We start from the raw sequence: 19,567 nt of genomic DNA, 5'->3' as shown, positions 1-19,567 counted from the left end.
ACAGAAGGACACAACCACAGTTAGTTTGAGCCGTTTTTTGTCCACAGTAGAAGCTTACAAGTTAAGGACAAGTTCTCCTATAAGGCAAAGCTTTCCTGAAGGCTAATTAAGATGCCTAAGTCCAAGATGATTCTAAAAACTGCTCTAAATGAACAAGGGAAGGGAGACGAGGACTCCAGGCTCAGAAGCAGTAGCTGAAGCCGCCAACACCACTGTTCCGCCAGGCCCATGGGGAGCACTCTTAACTACAATGGAGGCAATGTCGGCTGCAATCTGACATCAAGTCGACAAGCAGGGAATACTGGTTGATCCCTTCAATATCCTGGCATTACACATAGTTGCTATAGACAAGAAAAGGCTCAATGAGTTGCTTCAGAGAGCCCAAAACCACAACTACATACAGAATTCTCTCTAGCAATGTGTAAGAAGAGGGGACAATCTCCAGACTCTCCCATCTTTTCTGAACAACATCCTGCAGGAAGTAATAACACAATCAATCGGACCACAGGAGAGGCATTCGGTCTTATAATATGATTTAGGAGAACCAAAACCCACTCTCGATGCACAAGCCATCACGGACATTCCACCTTCAACATCACCTAAAAAAACGTCAAACAGCTCCTGCAGACATTAACATTAGCGAAGGCAACCTGGGACTGCAGAGAATGGCAGGAATAGTCCAGCACAAGAGAAACTGGAGGAAGAAGGTTTGGACATCGTACTGGACGAATCTGAAAGGAAAGGACGGACTCTCACCAAAATGGAAAGGTAAAGGCAAAGGAAAACCCTTAAGAAATGCAAAGGGGTCCAAAAAGAAAATAGTACTGCAGTTATGTTTTATAAAACAAAGTTCTACCAGAGGCCAATCAGGTGGAATCAAAGCATGAAGAAAGAGTCACAACAGATGAAGCCCCCAGCAATACCCAGGGCTCAGTGCTTGTACTAAGCCCTTTCTTCAGTCAGCATTGAGTCTAGAAAGACTAACGAGAACTTCTACGAGCTTCGACACAGCACAAAGAACAATGAAGAAACTAAAAACAAATCAACTAACATGTACAAGGTATTACAACATGCATTTTTCAGAACAAATGACTACAGTGAGCAGCAAAATCTGCATTATCATAAAGAAAACAGTAACGGTGGGATAATGAGAAAGAATGGCCTGATACATCAAGACACGCGTAACACTGAGGTCCCACAGCAGATCAAGACTCAGGGGCAATACACACAGCATGATGTGCCACACCAGGAAAAAAACTGGCACTCTCTGAGCCACACGGGGCCAAGATTCAAGCACTGACTCTGGAGCATCTAATTCCTGCCAATACCCTCCAATATATAACAAGCATTTGCAATGCAATCTGTCTCGACTGTGGGACCTTATATGTATTTAGCTATGCAGCACATTAGCCTGGGTGCTGAAATATCTACTGTTCTTAATAATGGAGTGAAAGTAAGCACCAAACTTCGTGACACTAGGCACTTTAGAAGTATGTTTCTAACAATTCACTAAGCTTTGTGGTCAATTTTGCAATTTTAAGTATTTATTGCCAGAGACATTTTAATGCATGTGTAACGAAGGCTCTGTTCCAGGGCCCCAGCCTTTCAGGAGGCCCCCTGACAGAGTCAGCTCCATTCTCCAGAGTTTTACCCTAATGAACTTGAATATTTCCTAAACAGATTCCTTTAATTTGTTTTTTATGTACCTGATGTGTGAGAGTCTAGTACAGCCATTTTGCAGAGAAATGTTGTGTTTATGTTTCATGTAAAATACATTAAAACAGTTTCTTTTAGATCAAAACATATAAGAAATGGGAGGGCGTCACAGAGATTATTTGCAGTAATATTGATGAGCTGCTGCGTTAAAATATTGAAAACACACATAACTATCCCTGAATATTAGATGTAAACACATTTAGTGCCTTATTTATGAGAAGTGATGCATTGCTGTGTGAATACAGGGATGCATCACTTCATAGTGCACCTTCCTTGCGACATGATGGATGCATCATATTTACTGTATGACGCATCATGTTGCAAGGAGTTACAGATGCGTCAGTATTTCTGACGTATCTGTAGGTGCAAAAGTGATGCATTGCTGGGATGTGTCTAAAAATAGACGCAGGGCCTGCCATTAGTCATACGCCTGCTGTGAGGCAAGTGTAGGATATTGACGCAATGGTGTCCTAGAAGTGGTGCACTAAGTTCTCATATATTTCAATGCACCACTTCTATGAGGTTTTTTGCAGGGGGAACACCCACCCTGCATACATTATACCTGGAGCAGGTATAATGTGGTGCAGGGGTTTACAAAGTGACGCATCTGCCTAGATGCGTCACTTTGTAAATAGGTCGCCACATGGCACATTTTTTACGCTGCCGGTGCATCACAAAAAGTGACCCACCGGCGGCATTAAAGTGAAGCAAGGCCTCATAAATAAGGCCCTTAGAATTTGGATGAGTGTTCCTTTACACTGTCAGGTCCCTAATGAAATGAAATGAAATAGTGTATTGAATAAAGCGCGCAGCTACTCATGCTAGAGTGTCCTGGTGCGTGACAACAGGAGGAAAAAGTGTGTAAAAGATCCATCGGTTAATAAAAAGCCAGGTTTTTAAGTTCTTCCTGAAAGAGAGTAGGGGCCAGATGTAGCAAAATCAGAAATACCGACTCTTATTTAGGTATTTCTAATGTAGGTACCAATTCGGTAAATTTTACCGAATCGGTAAAATCGGTATTTACCGATTCGGTAAATACCGAATCGGTATTTGCTATTGAATCCTATGGGCCTTGAATCCCATAGGATTCAATATCAAATACCAATTCGGTATTTACCGAATCGGTGAATACCGAATGTGCAGGGGGTGTCACTTTGACACCCTCTGGCACCCCTGTTTTAGGCTTGTGTGCCATGTGGCACACATACATGCCCTAAGGCATGTATGTGTGCCACATGGCACAGGTGTACATGCACAGATGTGCATGTACACCTGAATCAGTATTTTACCATGCAATTGTATTGCATGGTAAAATGCCGATTTTCAAAGCCCTGTGTCAATGTTAAAATTGGCACCTACATACCAAACATGCATTTTCGGTAATTTTACCGATTCTGTAATTTTACTGAATAGGTAAAATTACCGAAAATGCATGTTTTTTATCCCCCTACATCTCCATGGCTATTTACCGGTCGGTAACGGCCAAATTCGGCCGTTACCGGCCGGTAAATGGCCAAAATCTCCCACCTACATCTGGCCCTAGGTCTGTTGTTAGTCTCAGAGACTCAGGGAGTCTATTCCACAATTTTGCGCTTAGGAAGACGAGGGATCTGCCTCCAGTGCGGGCACAGCATATTTTAGGCACAATGGCCAGGTTGGCATTGGAATTTCTTAGGGGTCTAGATATTGTGTATCTATTAAGGGCTTATTTAGGTAGCCAGCTCCTAAGCTGTGGAAAGCTTTAACCGCATGCGCACTAGCGGGTTTTCCCGCTGCGCGTTGAAATTTGAAAAAACCTGCGTTACGTGACAAAGCCAGCTCGTCATGTGCGAAGCGCAGGTAACGCCCATGACGAGCTGGCTTTGTCACCAGCATCGAAGGGGTTAAAGAAGATCATCATTGCTTTGAAGTTGATCCGTGCTTTTATGTGTAGAGACTTAAGAATAGGGGTCATACTAGATCTGGGTTTAGGTCTCAAGATGGCTCTGGCCACCGTGTTTTGTACTACTTGTAGGCGCTGGATAAGGGATTTGGGAAGACCGAGGTACAAGCTGTTGACATAGTCAAGCTTTAAGGTCACGGAAGCCTGCACCATGATCTTTCTGCTCTCAAGTGTTAACAGTGGCAGGATTTCTTTTTGCATCCGGAGTATGCCAAATCAACCGCCAGTTAGACTTTGGATGTGAAAGCGCAGGAGAGTATCTTGTGTATGGCAATTCCTATGTTTTTAACTCTATCCTTTTCTGCGGATGGGGCGGCAGTTCTTTTGGCCATCAAGCGCTCCAGTCAGGCGTTTCTGGATTACCAAAGAAAACAACTTCAGTTTTGTTAGGATTGCACTTCAGCTGATTGATCTTAAGCCGGTTAAAAACCTTTGTGAGGCAAGACCTAATCATTGCCCTGTCAAAGTCGGTTCCTTTTTCACATGTAAAAATCAGCTGAGTAACATCAACATAGGAAACAATTTGGCGCCCTCTTCCCCTACCAGAAATGCAAGGGGGGATAGATATATATTAAAAAGGATAAGACTGAGAATGGAGCACTGAGGGACACCTACATTCACAGCCGGAACCGGCGATGAGAAAGGGGGGAGCCAGATGTCCTGAGATCTATTTAACAAGAAGGATGACATCCATGTTAAGTCAGTCCCCCCACCCCTAGGCCGATGTTGCCTCCCTGGTCCAGCTTACCTTTGAGAAATTCTGTCACTTCCAGCAGAACGGAGTTCGTACTGTAGTTAGCCCTAAAACCGGATTGGGACTCATGAAGGAGCTTCCCTTCTTAAATGTGTTTTCGGAGGGCCTTGTTTACATGCTTCTCTAATACTTTGGAGAGGAATGGAAGAAGATACATTGGCCTGTAGTTGGCAGTGTCCTTCGGTTTAGTGGTCTCCCCAGGCCGATGTTAGCAAGTCTCCCCAGGAGCCTCACATGTGGGACCGTATCAAAGGCCACCGACAGATCGAGCAGTATCAGAACAGCCTTGCCTCCCTGGTCCAGCTTAACCTTGAGAAATTCTGTCACTTCCAGCAGAGCAGAGTCCATACTGTAGTTAGCCCTAAAAACGGATTGGGACTCATGAAGGAGCTTCCCTTCTTCAATGTGTTTTTGGAGGGCCTTGTTTACATACTTCCCTAATACTTTGGAGAGGGCCGGAAGAAGGGAGATTTGGAGTTAGTCTTATTCATCAGTGGATGAATCTTAGCATTCTTCCATCATTTTTGCATGTTGCCTGAGGAGAGGGAAGCATTAAAGAATTAGTTTACTGTGGGGTTTATGGTGGGAGCCAATAGGTTCAGGATATTCGCTCAACATGGGCCGGTAGAAAAGCCAGACTTAATGCTTTGGAGAAGGGTCAGTGACTCTTCAAGCTGAAACTCAGGGAAAGTTAGCAAAGATGGAGGATCCAAAAGTTAAAATTATTTGCTATTAGACCTAAGGTAGAAGGCCAGTTCTTCTTCTGAGATGTTAGTGAAGGCTTGTTGTATCATGGAGATCTTTTTGTGGAGGAATTGAGCTATTTGCTTAGACCATTCTTCCGTGCATGGCCCTTCATTAGTGCCGGCTTTTGGGGCAGTAAAGGATTTAACTATGCTAAAGATTTCCTTACTCTTATTTTGGGAATTTTCAATGTTGGTTTGAAAGAAGTTTTTCTTGACTGCCTTCACGAGAATGTAATGAGCTTTTAATGGGTCTTTATACACCTTCCTGTACTCAGATTTCTTTACTCCTATTTTGGGCATTTTCTGTGTTGGTTTGATATAAGTTTTTTTTGGCTGCCTTCACGAGAATGTAATGAGATTTTAATGGGTCTTTATACACCTTCCCATCCTCAGGTAGATAGGATTTACATCATTTCCGTTCCATTTTTCTACAATTTCTTTTGCTAGATCTGAAGGAATCATTAAACCATGGAGCTAGTGGGGCCGACCTCTTTTGCGAACAGGAAACAACTGGTACAACTGCATCAATGTTGGTTCGGAGCCATGAATTTATTGAGAGGGCATCCGCGCTGGGGCAGCCAGACAGCACCGGAGAGGAATGATCGAGGGCGTCTGCTAACATCTGGATGGATATTTTATGAAACATCCTGTAATTAGGGACCCTCTGCCCTGTGTTAGCCCAAAGGATGTGGCAGAGTTGGGAATGATGAATTTTAATATGAGGTGGTCAGACCGAGTAATGGGAAGAGGTAGGCTTACTGAAATGTCAAAGTTGTGAAAGATTTGGTCTAGGGTATGGCCCTTCTCATGGGTGGCAGAAGAAATAGATGGAAACATTTTGCAGGCCTGCAGCTTTTCCAACAAGAATATTGTTTTAGGGTCTTTTCCATTGTCCATATGTATATTGAAATCTCCTAGAATAAGGCAGTTGTTGCATTTTAAGGCCAGGGAGGTGATGGCTGTATTAAGCATAGTAATAACATTTCCAATTGCACTGGGAGGTCTGTAAATCAGAAAACCAGCTATGCTATGATGAGGGGATAAGGTACAGTGGAAGCCTAAGGTCTCTTCACCCTCGATGTTTTCCATCGGGATGGGAGAGCAGCCTAATTTTTTATTGTAAAGTTTGGCAACGCCGTCCCCCTTTCCCACTCTGTCAGTCCCTCCTAATAATTTTATAACCCTTAGGGATGGCCAAGGTGATAGTTTGGTTGGAGGCTTCAGACAGCCAAGTCTCAGTGAGAAATAAAAGATCAGGCTGTTTGTCTAAAAGTAGGTCATAAATGTGTTGTTCATGTTGTTGCATAGAGCTAAAATTTAAATGGATGGCCTTTAAGTCCTCTGTTTTCTTATTCTTTTTACACTTATTGTTGCGTGGGAGGATCTTGGGTGCAATTTTCCTGGGCTGGAGGAGAGACCAGTTGCACTTATTGCATCAAAAGTCTACCTCCAAGCTCGGATCAGCCACTGTACACTGACATAATGGTAGCCGCCTAAAGCTAGGCAGTTTTTCCCTATTATAATATAGTGGAAGAAACTCATTGGAGGGGAATTGAGCAGCATGGCTGGTGCTGGATGCCTCAGGGTCACTGACGGGACTGAAGGAAAAGCAAGATGCAAATCGTAGCAGCTATGGAGGTGTAGGCAAGCAGAATCAAGTAAAATGAAAGTGTGCATAGGTAGGAGGAATTGTTAAAGAGCACAAAGTAATTCAGACACACATAGACAATTTAAAAAGTATTAAAACCCTATTAGCAGGGCAGGAAACACTAAATCCTACCGCTGTCAGCTGCCCACATCCGTTTACATTGGGAATAAATAGGCTAATGCCTACGATGCAAACTGGATCGCAACGCTGCTGAGGAAGCGGAAACAGAGTGGGAAACAGGGGCGCAAATTGGATAACAAATTAAAAGCTGTTCTGAAGGGGGGTCCCCAAAATATGTTTGGACCAGGGCCCCCAAAATCCTTAAGATGTACCTGTTTATTGTAAGTGAAACCAGCTGTGATTCCATTGAATCACCAGATTTTAACCTTCTCCCCGAACATGTACCTAAGACTGTGCATTACTTATCGCTTCTGACACAGACATTCCTCTTGTAATATCAGGCCACTTATATGGTCCAAATCAAAAACTTAATAGCCACATATTAGTTGTCATTAACACCCAAGTAAATACTAGTTACGCTATCAACATGACAGTGATGAACAGCTGAATTGACTCTTCTGAGGTTGAACCTGTGGCCTTCAGGATACACCCAGATTCATCGATGAGAGTGCAGCCCACTGAGGTTTCATATCGACTAATGTTTTTCATGAACATTCATTGGGCCTCCATAAACACCTTTGCCCAGGTCTCCAATACGTATCTTTATGATTAAGGCCAAGAAACCACTTGCAACCCTCCGTCTGGTAATTTAAACAAATTAGGTCCGGTTTGAGAATGTTGCTCTGTGTGTCAGATGTAAAATAGGTAGTACACAGAGCAGGAAATGAAGTATGGAGTATTTCTTTTTATCTGCGCTTTAATAAGCATTTTTAATAAGCATTTTTTTAATTAAAAGTTCCATAGATGTGATTTTATATTGAAGTGAATGAGAAACACACTTCGAAGCAGTTATTCATAAATAATTCAGGACACATATGCAACCATGCCCTAAAGATTTCAACTTGTTCTTTATTAGTAAAACTTAATTTTGCAATTTAATAGTAGATTGGCTTTTTATTTATTTTGTTTTTAAAGTACAATATTTTTTAATAGGGCAGAGGAATTGAAATGCTTGGCTCACATGGCTTTGTTAGAAATTTTTAATGAAGTGGAGGGATTTATAATAGTAATTTTTGGAAACATTATTGCTATTGAGACTATAACATGATTTTGGGCATGATTTCAAGAGACTGTCTTCATACATTAAGTTATTCATTACACTAAGGGGCCTTTGCTTAAGATGCACTTAATCACATGACCAGATGGCTTCCGGCCCCATGCCGTGGCCTTCACAGTGGCCTACCAAGGACATCTCCAGGCAGTGGGGTCCACTGGCATTTTCCACCGCTTCAGACCGGTGGACGAGGGCAACTACGTGCCTCGTTCAATGGGAAATAAGCCACAAAAAAATCCAGGCTGACCTCTGTTAGGAAAAAGAAAACACTTCAATGCATGGTCGCTAAGAGAGCAAACTGACCTTCAGAGAGTTAAAGTGCATTCAGTGGTCACCTTTATGAACTGGGCGGCCTTTAGCCGCTTGTATAAAATATGAGTGCGCTTGTGAGAAGTCCAAACCTGAAGTCAGGAGGACCTGAAATACCTTGTAGGGTGCCAGGATTTATTTATATTAGATACAGCCCACATTCAGGGATCAAACCCCGTTCTCCAGCTCCCAAGTTGGCAGCGTTATATAATGAGGCACCTCCTCCCTTCGATTCTCTGCACTATTTGTGTCAGTGGTTTTTATTTCCGCTTTTATGTAGCACATGTGCCTTTGCGGCGCCGTAAGAACACAATAAGTTTCACTAGGAAAGTCTTTTGTTGTGTTTCTGGCTTCCAGCTGCTATATGGCCTAGTCTCGGCCCCTGTGCAGGGGCTGCTGCTTGGGAGAGTGAAGCTGCATCAGCTTGTACTGTCCTGGCATGTGGCAGGTGGACAATCCAGGGCATCCGAGTTCATGCTCGCCGGGTACTGCTTGGAACAATGACAATGGCAGCGGCGATCGCAGCCCCTTCTCCGCAGGGCAGTGGCAGGATGGTGCTCACCCCCACTAGAGGCGCAGATCAAATCAGAGTTTGTTACCTAGGTACAAGCTTCTCCAGATCACTTTTAAAAGAGTGCTTATGTTACGCAAAGGCGAGAACTATTGGCTATGCCAAGGCTGGTTTTACTTCTATTCGATCATGTGCACAGATGCTACAAGACCTATAGTATGTATATAGCCTTTAAACACTTCAGCTTTTAGCAACAGAGTGTTTCATTCTGGGACTTGTAGACTAGTTATCGCCATTAGAAGGAGAGGATGTTGCCTGTAAAAATCCCAGGCCTGCCTGAAAGTGAGGCTTACCACATAGGCCCTCTTGGAACTCCACAGCTGTGCCTACGTGTGAGTTGGTATCTGTAGGTGGGCAAACACATATCTTCCTGTCACTCAAATACAGGCAGCAGAAGCGTTAAAAGAGGCTCCAAGACATCAGGAGAGTCCCAGGTGCCCTGCCCTAAAGCTTACATGTCAACACCTACTAAGAGGATGCTCAGGGCTGGTGTGTTTTTTGGAGCGGGTTAGACAGCACATATAAAACAGCCTCTTCGGTGTACAGTTGAAATGTGCATTCTGAGATGGTTTGTAATGCCCTCCTTTTAGCAAAGAGGTGTACAGCTAGGGTGTTGGCGAGGCGAGACAAGCTGCCTCCAATGGTTTCTAGTCTGAGGGGATGGCTCACTGTTGGAAGTGGAGGGAGGCAGAGAAGGTTGTTAGAAATGTTGCCTTAACTCTGTTAATTAGGGTATATGTTATCAAGGAAGGTTATAATGTAGCATTTTTAACAAGCAATGGTAGAGCCAGTGGGTCTGGCTCTAATGTGCTGCTTATTGCATACAAGCATCAGTTGCGCATGCATGTTCATTTGTGCATACTAGTGTTCATTTGTGCATGCTAGTATTTACCAATCTAAAGCTTCATTTATTGGCTTTGCAATGGTTGTTGTATTACACATGCCTTTCTTGAAGTTTCTGTATTTGCAGATGGATGCACATTCTAGCCTCATTTTTACTTCTACATTTATAACGATCAGCAGCGAGCACAGTAAGAGAATGTGCACAGGTACATATGTAACAATGACTGGGGACTGTGCAGTGTCATAAGCATTATGCAGGTGTTTGCTACATGTACAGGGCCATTGGAATCCTACTCAAGGAAATACCACATTATGTTGCATAGAAATCATCCACAAAAACAACATCTCTATCACGGAAATGACCTCCTGACTGTATAGCTCCTTTGAGTGTCTCTCAGTCAACATCAAGACATGCGATAACAGGCCGCCCTGTGCCATCTCCTGTACCACCCCCAGTCAACTCCTCTGAATTCAGGGAACACCTCTTCGACTTGATTGCCCATTGCGCACTCGGTAACTCTAACAACATAATTCTTGGTGACCTCAATCTAAGATGGAATGAAACAAAAACCCTGCTCATTCAAACCCTAAACAACCTCCTACTGGAAACAATCTGACCCAACATTGCTCAAAAGAAACACACCATTGAGGAGCACCCCTGAACGCAATTATTGCTGAAATCAACGCAACCACCATCAATCACATCCTTCACGTAGACTGGTCCGACCACCACATCCTTCTCTTCCATATAAACCAATCAGTCCTAACTCAACACCCCAAGCAGGAGCCCTCTAAATGGGTCAGGAACACAGCTCAGAACCCTTTGAGCTGACCTAGAAGAGAGAATCATCTCGCTTTTCCCCAGCACCACTGATCTCCTATCAACTACTGAACTCGCCGCTCTCTACAACTCCAATGTGACGCTCACCTTGGATTATCTTGCTCCCCTGAAACTAAAAAAATCCAGGAACATTCCCTCCAGATCATGGTTCACCACTGACATCAATGAAGAAAGAAGACATCGAAGAGCCTCAGAAAGAATCTGGAGGAACAATTCCTCCTCCCTCCATCACAATCAACTCCTAGCAGCCCACAGGAGTTACAAAAAGCACATAAGGAACAAAAAGGCAGCTTTCTTCTGCTCTGCTCTAGACACCACAAAAAAACTAACTACCAAAAGAGCTCTTTAATATCATCAGAAATCAAACCTCTAAGCCTATGACATCCTCAACTGAGGCATCCAAAGAATGATGCAACATCTTCACCATATTTTTCAATAACAAAATCACCAAGATCTCACTTGGCTCAAATCTCATCTCCTCCACCGAGATCAAGAAGCCTGAAACTCACGATAGCGCATTCTTGAACCCCCCTAAACATTGGTCCTCCTTCATTCCCATTCAGGAAGCAGCGATAGTCAAAATAATCTCTAATGCCAAACCCTCATCCCACGCCCTGGATCAGCTACCCCTGCACCTGGCCAAGGACCTGAAGCTCGTCCTAGCCCTGCTATGGTGCAAGATCATTAATAGCTCACTGAGCTCTGGAATCATGCCTGATTGCCTCAAAGTAGGTCAAGTCACACCACTACTGGAAAAGCCAGCACTTGACACTAACGATCTAAATAACTTTAGATCAGTATCGAACTTAACTCTTTAGTCCAAAATCCTGGAAAAATGTGTACTCCCTCAGCTGACCCAACACCTGGATAACATCAATCTCCTGGATACCCATCAATCTGGCTTTAGAAAAGGCTGCAGCACCAAATCCGCAATACTCAATGTCATTGATGATCTACACAAGTCACTGGACTCAGACCAATAGTGCCTTCTCATCCTCCTAGACTTATTGACAGCATTTGATACAGTTGATCACAAACTGCTCATCAAGGTTCCACAAGAAAAGAGCCTGGCTTGAAGAGACAGTCCTCCACTGGTTCTCTTCCTTTCTCCACAACTGCTCACAAAGAATAAAAATTTAAAACTTTGAGTCCGACCTCCACCCTGTCAACAGAGGAGTTCCACAAGGGCTAGTGCTCTCCCCTCAGTTTTTCAACATTTACATTGAACCCCTTACCACACTACTCAGGAGATCTAACATCCCCTTCCACTTATACGTGGATGATACGCAGCTATATCTAGAAACCACCTCCATTGATGACATCCATAGACTAAACGCCATGCTCAGAGAGGTTCAACACTGGCTCACAAGCAATCACCTGAAACTCAATCAAGAGAAAACGGAAATACTCCTCGTCTCCAACAAAGACGAAAACCTTCAAATTGAAGAAAGGCTCAAAGCCATAGACGCCCTCAATGGTAACCTCACCCTGGCGGATTTGGTAAAATCTTTTGGTATCACCCTAGACCCGAAACTAGACATGAAAAAACACATTACAAGATCCGCTAAAAGTGCCTTTCTCACCCTGAAATTGCTATACAAAATAAAACCCTTCCTCCCGCCCAAGGACCTTCAACAAGCCACCCAAGCACTGGTGCTTTCCAGAATTGACTATGGGATGCAGCCCTGTCTGGGACAGCAAAATCGCACCTGGCCCCACTGAAAACACCCTTCAATGCAGCAGCCATAATGGTCACCGGAACTAAGAAATTCGAACAAATCTCTCCTGCACTCAGAGAACTTACATGGCTACCAATTGATTTGCACGCCAGCTTCAGAACAGCCTGCCTCACACACAAAGCCCTACACACAGGTAAACGGGAATACCTGGCCGCCAAACTAAAAAGGGCCGGCCATTCCAGGAACCACAGGAGTTCCAACACTCTGCTACTCATCCCACTGAAAACTTGTAAGCAAAAAAAACGCAGCCAAATCATTTGCTAGAAACGCCCCAAAAATCTGAAACTCCACCCCCTTCACATCAGAACGACCCATTTGTTTCCCAATTTCAAGAACCTGCTCAAAGTCCTCTTCCTCAACCGCTCTCAAGTGAACCGATAAAACCCAATGCAGTACCTCAATTTTGAAACCGATGAAAATGACTCTGACCAAGAAAACTGTTTGGACATACGTCCTATTTGAACAGGGAATCCTCACGTCTTGTTTGACCTGCACCCTCTATGCCCCTTTACCTGTTCACTCCTTTGTTCGATCTTTATCTGGCCTGAACCCTCACGTCCTACCATACTACCTGTACTGTCTATTTGCACATAATTGTACAAGCGCTATGATACCCTCTGGTCCAGCCAGCACTATATAAAACTCCTAAAATAAAAAAAATAAAAAGTAAATGTTGCATGTTGAATAACTTATGCACAGAGAAAAGCAAATTATTCAGTAATTCATAATATTGTTCTGAATTTTATAATTTTTACGCACATCCGTACTGTGTGGACAATCGTGTCTTCGGACGTATATCCATTTAATATTTGAATGTGGCAATCAGCAGCTGTAGTTTCCCTGTTAACCCTTGCAAAGAGGCTGCCATCATGTAGCATCATGTGTGGAGCTTTGTTTTAGTAACTCCTGATCTGTTTAAGCTAGAAACATTTTTTGGGTTGAAGTCTACACATTTTGCAACAGAGGTGGATTATGTGGCAAGTGTGGCAGATCCATAATTATGCTGAAAATCCTACTGCCACTGAATTGCATATTTGCGGTGGCCTATGAAATGTGTAGCCAGGTACTCTATGCAATTTGTAGCGTATTGCGTGTACTTGTACCTGTGTTAGCCTTTTGCGATAACGGCATGTAACTAGACCGTGTGTGTTGTGCTGCAGTATGTAGCTAAAGAAACATGGACGTAAACACGTCCCAAACTCTGCCCTAAGCAAAGAAACTGGACCTGGACGTTAAAACGATGTAGTACGGGGAGAAAATTAAATAACAAGTTTGCGTTAATACATTATAATAAATCCTCATAGTCCAAAAGAAGCCTATGAGATGACTTTATGCAAACCTGGAAATAATAAATAGTAAGTTAACGCAATACTGGTTAGACTTTAAGCCTCATAAGTATTGTAACACAGGCCGAACTCGGATAAACCCGGCCTCTTAAAAGGAAACATAAACATCTGAAGCAAACCATGTGGCAAAGTAAACAAGTTCTTTTAAGTTTGCACTTTCAAATCCGGGTGAGTGCACTCAGACTCATGCAACATCAGTGTCTAAAACAGGTCCTTATTTTTGTAAAGCGCAATTAGTCAGGAAACCTAGACATCGATATTAGATTCCCCAAAGAGCCTAGGGAGGGGTCAGTGGAGAATCCCTCCCTGTCCCCCTGCCCCACAGTACAGGAGTGTGGGCAAGCATGAAAGGAAACTACAAGCCCCAGCCAGCCCTAGATGCGCAATTAGAAAACGTAACAATAAAGCAATGCAGCTAGTTCTCTTGTTTGTCGCGCAATGAAGGACTAATCGGGTGGTATCGCCCATAGCTAAAGACGGCCAATGCATATACATCAGGACACCCTGAAAAAAAGCCCTAAAACTCAAGCGGCAAATCCCAGTGCGAGACGCCATGTAACGGCTTTCCCACGTGAGGACCACAACCTGTAAGGCAGCAGTCCGACTTTAACACCAAAAATGGGAGTGTGGGCGAGAAGACATAAGCATGTGCAGGAGGGGGAGCGGGGCCCCAAGAAGTCACGGACTGCAGGAGGGGGGTAGCGAAGGACGGGAAGAAAGTAGTCTGTGCAGTGAAGGGGCAGTAGCCATGGAAGGATACAAATGACTGACAAGGCTGTCACGGGGAGGGACTAACAAGCTTAAAACCAATCGGAAGGCAGCATTCATAACGTAAGCCAATGAAGAAGATGGGCCAGAGAGTGGGTGGAGCTTCCACAAAGCTTCCACACTATAGCGTACACAACATGACTCGCAAAGCAATGGCAGCGCATTCGCGCTTCAACGCTAGGCGAGACCTCAAAAAGTAAGTTTGACATTTTAAACAGAGGGCTGATCATGAAGCTAACAAAAGAAATATGAGAGCTGGTGCACATCAATTCTTCACATTTACTAGCAATAGAATTCAAACCACATCCTTATATAAGAAATAGAGAGGCAACTGTTAATCATGGGCCACTACTGAAATTGTGCACCAAGTTCTTGCACAACAGGAAACCTTTCAGCAATGGGGGATTGAGATACAAAGAAGCGATTCACCACATTTCTGGGTGCATTGCTCCCCAAAGCCACAAGCAAAACAAATGTCAAATCAACTTCCCCAGCAACTAGGCACTCAGTTCTGGGGGGGCGATAGGAGCAGAAATAACCTTGCCAAACATAGTGAAATTCCTGCCATTCGGTCATATTGGACAGGCCCAGCAGCGCCAGCAGGATTCCAAAGGAGAATCAAACCAGGAATGGTCGCAGACCCCAAGCGACCAAGATACCAACTGATCCTTATTGTGACATCTCCGTGTCAGAGTACAACCGTGTTAACATTTGCTCTTGTTACACTTATGGTTTCGAGAAATGCTGCAGGGAGACACAGTATCATTTCTCCTAAACTTTGACGCCATTTTAACACAGGAAATCTGCAGCTCAAAGCCAACTTTAATAATATGCTATGTGGAACATCATACCCCAGCTGAAAACTTCTCACATTATGGCAACCCTGGGGGGGCATTTCCATTTACTCCTCTACAAAATACAACTCAGCACCAGAAAAGATCGACCTAAGAGTAAACTAGATACAGGTAACCAAGTTACAATGCAAAAGCAGGTGTTCTCCCTCTAACAGCCTGATTCATCAAGCGAAATTGCACTCGCAAAGGGCCAGATTCTCAGAATCTGGCCCTTTGCGAGTGCAATTTTTGCATTTGGGATTCATCATCCCAAATGCAAAATTCGCTAATAAAGAATTTGCAAATTTGCGATGATTAGCATTTAAGGAATCTCTATTAGAGATTCCTTAAATGCTATTCATGTAACATTTAAAAATTGCGAATTTGCAATTTTGGGCCGCTATTTACCACGAGGTCAAACCTCGTGGTAAATAGCGAAAACTTAGAAAAATGCATTTAAATGCATTTTTCTTAGTTGCATGTTACACACACACATGTCCTTTGGACATGTGTGTGTGTAACATCTGTGTGAATTTACATTTCAGGGGTGTTACAGGGTGTCCTTTGGACACCCCTGCACCCTTGAAATCACAATCTCATTTGCGATTAGCTAATTGCTAATCGCAAATAAGGAATGACTCCTCATTCATTCCTATGGGCCTTTAGGCCCATAGGCCCATAGGAATGAATGGGGAGTTATTCCTTATTTGCGATTAGCAATTAGCTAATCGCAAATAAGGAACCTGTAGGAATAGCAAAAAATATTGCAATTCCTACATGAATCCCGTTTTGCGAGTCAGGAATAGCGATTCCTTATTAATCGCTATTCCAGACCCGCAAAACTTCACTATGATGAATCAGGCTGTTAGTTGCTTCTCATATTAAATGTTTACATTAATCCATGTAAAGGAAGGAATCAATGGCAACCCTGATTGAGTTAATAAAGACACTACAGAACGTATACCAGCAATCGATTCTCATGATTTCAGGGGATGTCAATATTAACCTCAACTAGAGTATTAAAAAACGGAGCAATCAATTTAACACCATCAACTCACAATAGCAGCTGAAAGAACGAGGTCTAAAGATGCTGAATGGCAACACAAAGGACCACACCCCAGCATCAATAACCTTCTTCAGCGACAAGATAAGGTCAACAATAGACTGCTCACTAATAAGTGAAGAAGCGTACTCACTGGTGAGCACATTCAAATCATCCCTTGCTCAGAGAGCGATCACTTCCCACAATCCATCAGAATCAAAAGCAAGTTCCATAAGCTGAGCCCAGCAAATGGGTTAGTCTCCACACCAGTCAGCTATAACCTAAAAAGATTAAAATGGCATGGCCCAGGTATAGGTAAAATAGTGGCAGAGCTTTATCACTGTGCAGGAAATTCAGAAAAGGTAAAGATAGGAGCAGCTCACCGTGAATTTTAATCACGAACCTACTGTCAAAATTTCCAGCCAAAGCGATACCACACATAAATATAGAAGGAGATTACACAAAACGTGGAATTTAAAGGCAAACTATGTACAGTGGCTGGTTGCGCAAGCAAAAATCACAAATTACAAGAGAAGAGAGCAGACGTGAAAAAGGAAAGGGGGCCCAAAAAGTCCCACTGCGAAACATGAGAATATTATGCCATGAGGAATGCTGATTACCAAAAAGAAGGCATCAATTTGGAAAAAAATCTTATCGATCAGCATATTACTAAACTGTTAAGAATTCTGGTACTTTATAAATGGGCTGGTAAAGTGGTAATGAGAAAGGATCGACATCAAAATATGGGGATTACAGATAAACTCTGGGAAGCCCATATTTGCAAAATGTAAGCTCTGTCATAAGTATGATGCCAGCCAAAAGAAACATACCCTGGTGCTGACCTGGATAGAATACAGCAGGGAGACCAATGAGGCAAATCAAGAACCCCCAACCCACAGCAACCAAACGGACTCCGCAGAAAACAAGAATGCAATGAGCAAGCACTTGTAAAACATAGCGTCCATGACTGATATTAGAGCTAGATCAAATCTTAAAGAAACTAAAGGCAGAAGGGGCCTCCTGTCTAAAGAGCCCCCCCAAAGCATGCTTAAAGAAGGACATTGCTTTCTGTGCTCGCTACTTAGCACCCCATTTAAGCACACAGTTAACACTAACTTCATACTAGACTCATGGAAGGGAAACATCTTTGATCCCATCTATAAAAATGGGAACCAATCCTCACTGAGCAATTATGCGCTCATTGAAATCAAAGCAAAACTTTATGGGCAATGTTTACTCTAAGACTTGCAAGCATGGGTCAATGAAAAGAACCTGATACCACACAAATTGGGTTCAGACCAAATATGTGGACAGTGATAAATTTAACAGCCCTTAATATCTTTGCTAAAAAAGCAAAACAGTGCAAAACCTGTCTATTTGCATCTTTTGTTAAGCTCAAATCAGCCTTTGACCGGGTCCCTTGTGGTCACCTTTGGACAAAATTGGTAGGATGGGATATCGCAAGAAATCTGTTAAGGACAATCCTAGCTATGTATAATGAAACATGGTCTCAGGTTAAAACAGAAGATGGCATCAGAGTCACTAGAAAAACTGACACAATAAATGGCCCGAAACAGGTTTGCGTCTTAGCCCCAAGTCTGTTAATTTTATACCTTGCCGACTTTGAACTTTTCCTTTCACAAGAGGGAAACCATCACCCTAGCTTGGCAACAGAGAAAATTGGAGGCTTTCTGTATGCCAATGATATTGTTCTCATGAGCCAAATGTCAAGTCACCCCAACGTTGTATGATTACACTAAAAACATACCTAGACCAGCAACGCATAGGAGCCCATTAGGATGGCGGGCGGAGACACCACTGCGATGCTGGCGGTGGCGGAAAATGCCTTTTCCGCACACCAGCAGCGGTCCTCACACCCGCCATATTAGTATGGTCAAACATAGCCCATTTCCCGTCCGCCGCGGTGCAATGCAAACCGCCGTAAAATAGCGCCTGCCACCGTGGCGGTGGGAGCCAATAGAGACTCACCGCCGTGCGGAATGACGTCCCAACCGCTGTACAAATCAGGATGCCCCAAACAACCAGTCGCACGCAGCAGAGAAACTGCCCAACCAGGTTGGGTGGAAGCTTGATAGAAGATCGCAAAACCAGAGTCTCATCCTCACTGCCCCGACCGCAATTGACCCAGCTCCACTTGTCTTCCCAGTGCTGTACTTGATACACTACCAGCAACTCATGCACCGTCACGGCCGCCGCTACAGGTATGCAATAACACCATTTTGCACACAACAACAACTGATTACCCATGTGCAGATATAGGGTTCCTGTCCACATTAGACACCCTGGTAGGGACAGGAACACATGCTCAAGTGTACCCACACATGACCCACCTTTCACCAAGACACCCCTCTGCATCCAGCTCACCCATTTTCCAAGATCTTGAAGTAATGTCCCAGTCTCGTCACCGCAGCAGTGAAGCCACAGGAAAACATGCGCACAATGTAGTAGGCAGGGCCAGCACCAGGCATGGGCAGTGCACAAAGTTCACAGTGCCACACCTCCACACTCCACACATTAGCCCCCCCCAACATGAAGGGACATGCCATGTGCCCCTCCTGTGCTCCCCCATGCACAATAACCAATCAAGTGAACAAGCACCCTGCACCACACACCAAACAAATAGGGAGACAGCCTCTGCCGGTGTGGCTGCAGAGGAACACACAGCACAGAAGCACAGGGCCAGGGCAACCCACACACCATAACAACACCACACTCATTGCAACAAAACTGAGTCCAAGTACAAAATAAACACACACACAGATAATAAACAAACACTCCACTGGACACAAGGCCTGCCAAGTCACACAGATATACCCCACACTGAAACACAGCCACATACACAGACCACATGCCAGCAGCAATGCAGAACAACACATTGGAAACCTAAAGTGAGGTGCATACAAATGGAAGGTCGAGGAGCAAACCACCAAGCATGTGTACATCACGTGCAAGAGAAGGAACATATAACAATACTCTCAGCCCATCAAATCACAGTGAGTGAAGTCAAACCACAGTCACCTCAGTGCAACAACTCAGGGAGACAGCAAGGCAACCCATGCATAGGCACAGGGATAAAAAGAAGGGTATGAAGTCAAACAGTGAACAGCCACACATCTGTATCTAACTACATGACAGGAGTAGGCCAGCATCTCAACACACAGGGCCAACTGCAACACTCCATGACTGTCAAACACAAGTAGGAACCTTCCCACAT

The sequence above is a fragment of the Lissotriton vulgaris genome, chromosome 12 (genome assembly GCF_964263255.1).
Source record: "Lissotriton vulgaris chromosome 12, aLisVul1.2, whole genome shotgun sequence".
NCBI lineage: Eukaryota > Metazoa > Chordata > Amphibia > Caudata > Salamandridae > Lissotriton > Lissotriton vulgaris.
The sequence above is the reverse complement of the archived record's forward strand: the minus strand, read 5'-3'. Positions refer to the sequence as shown.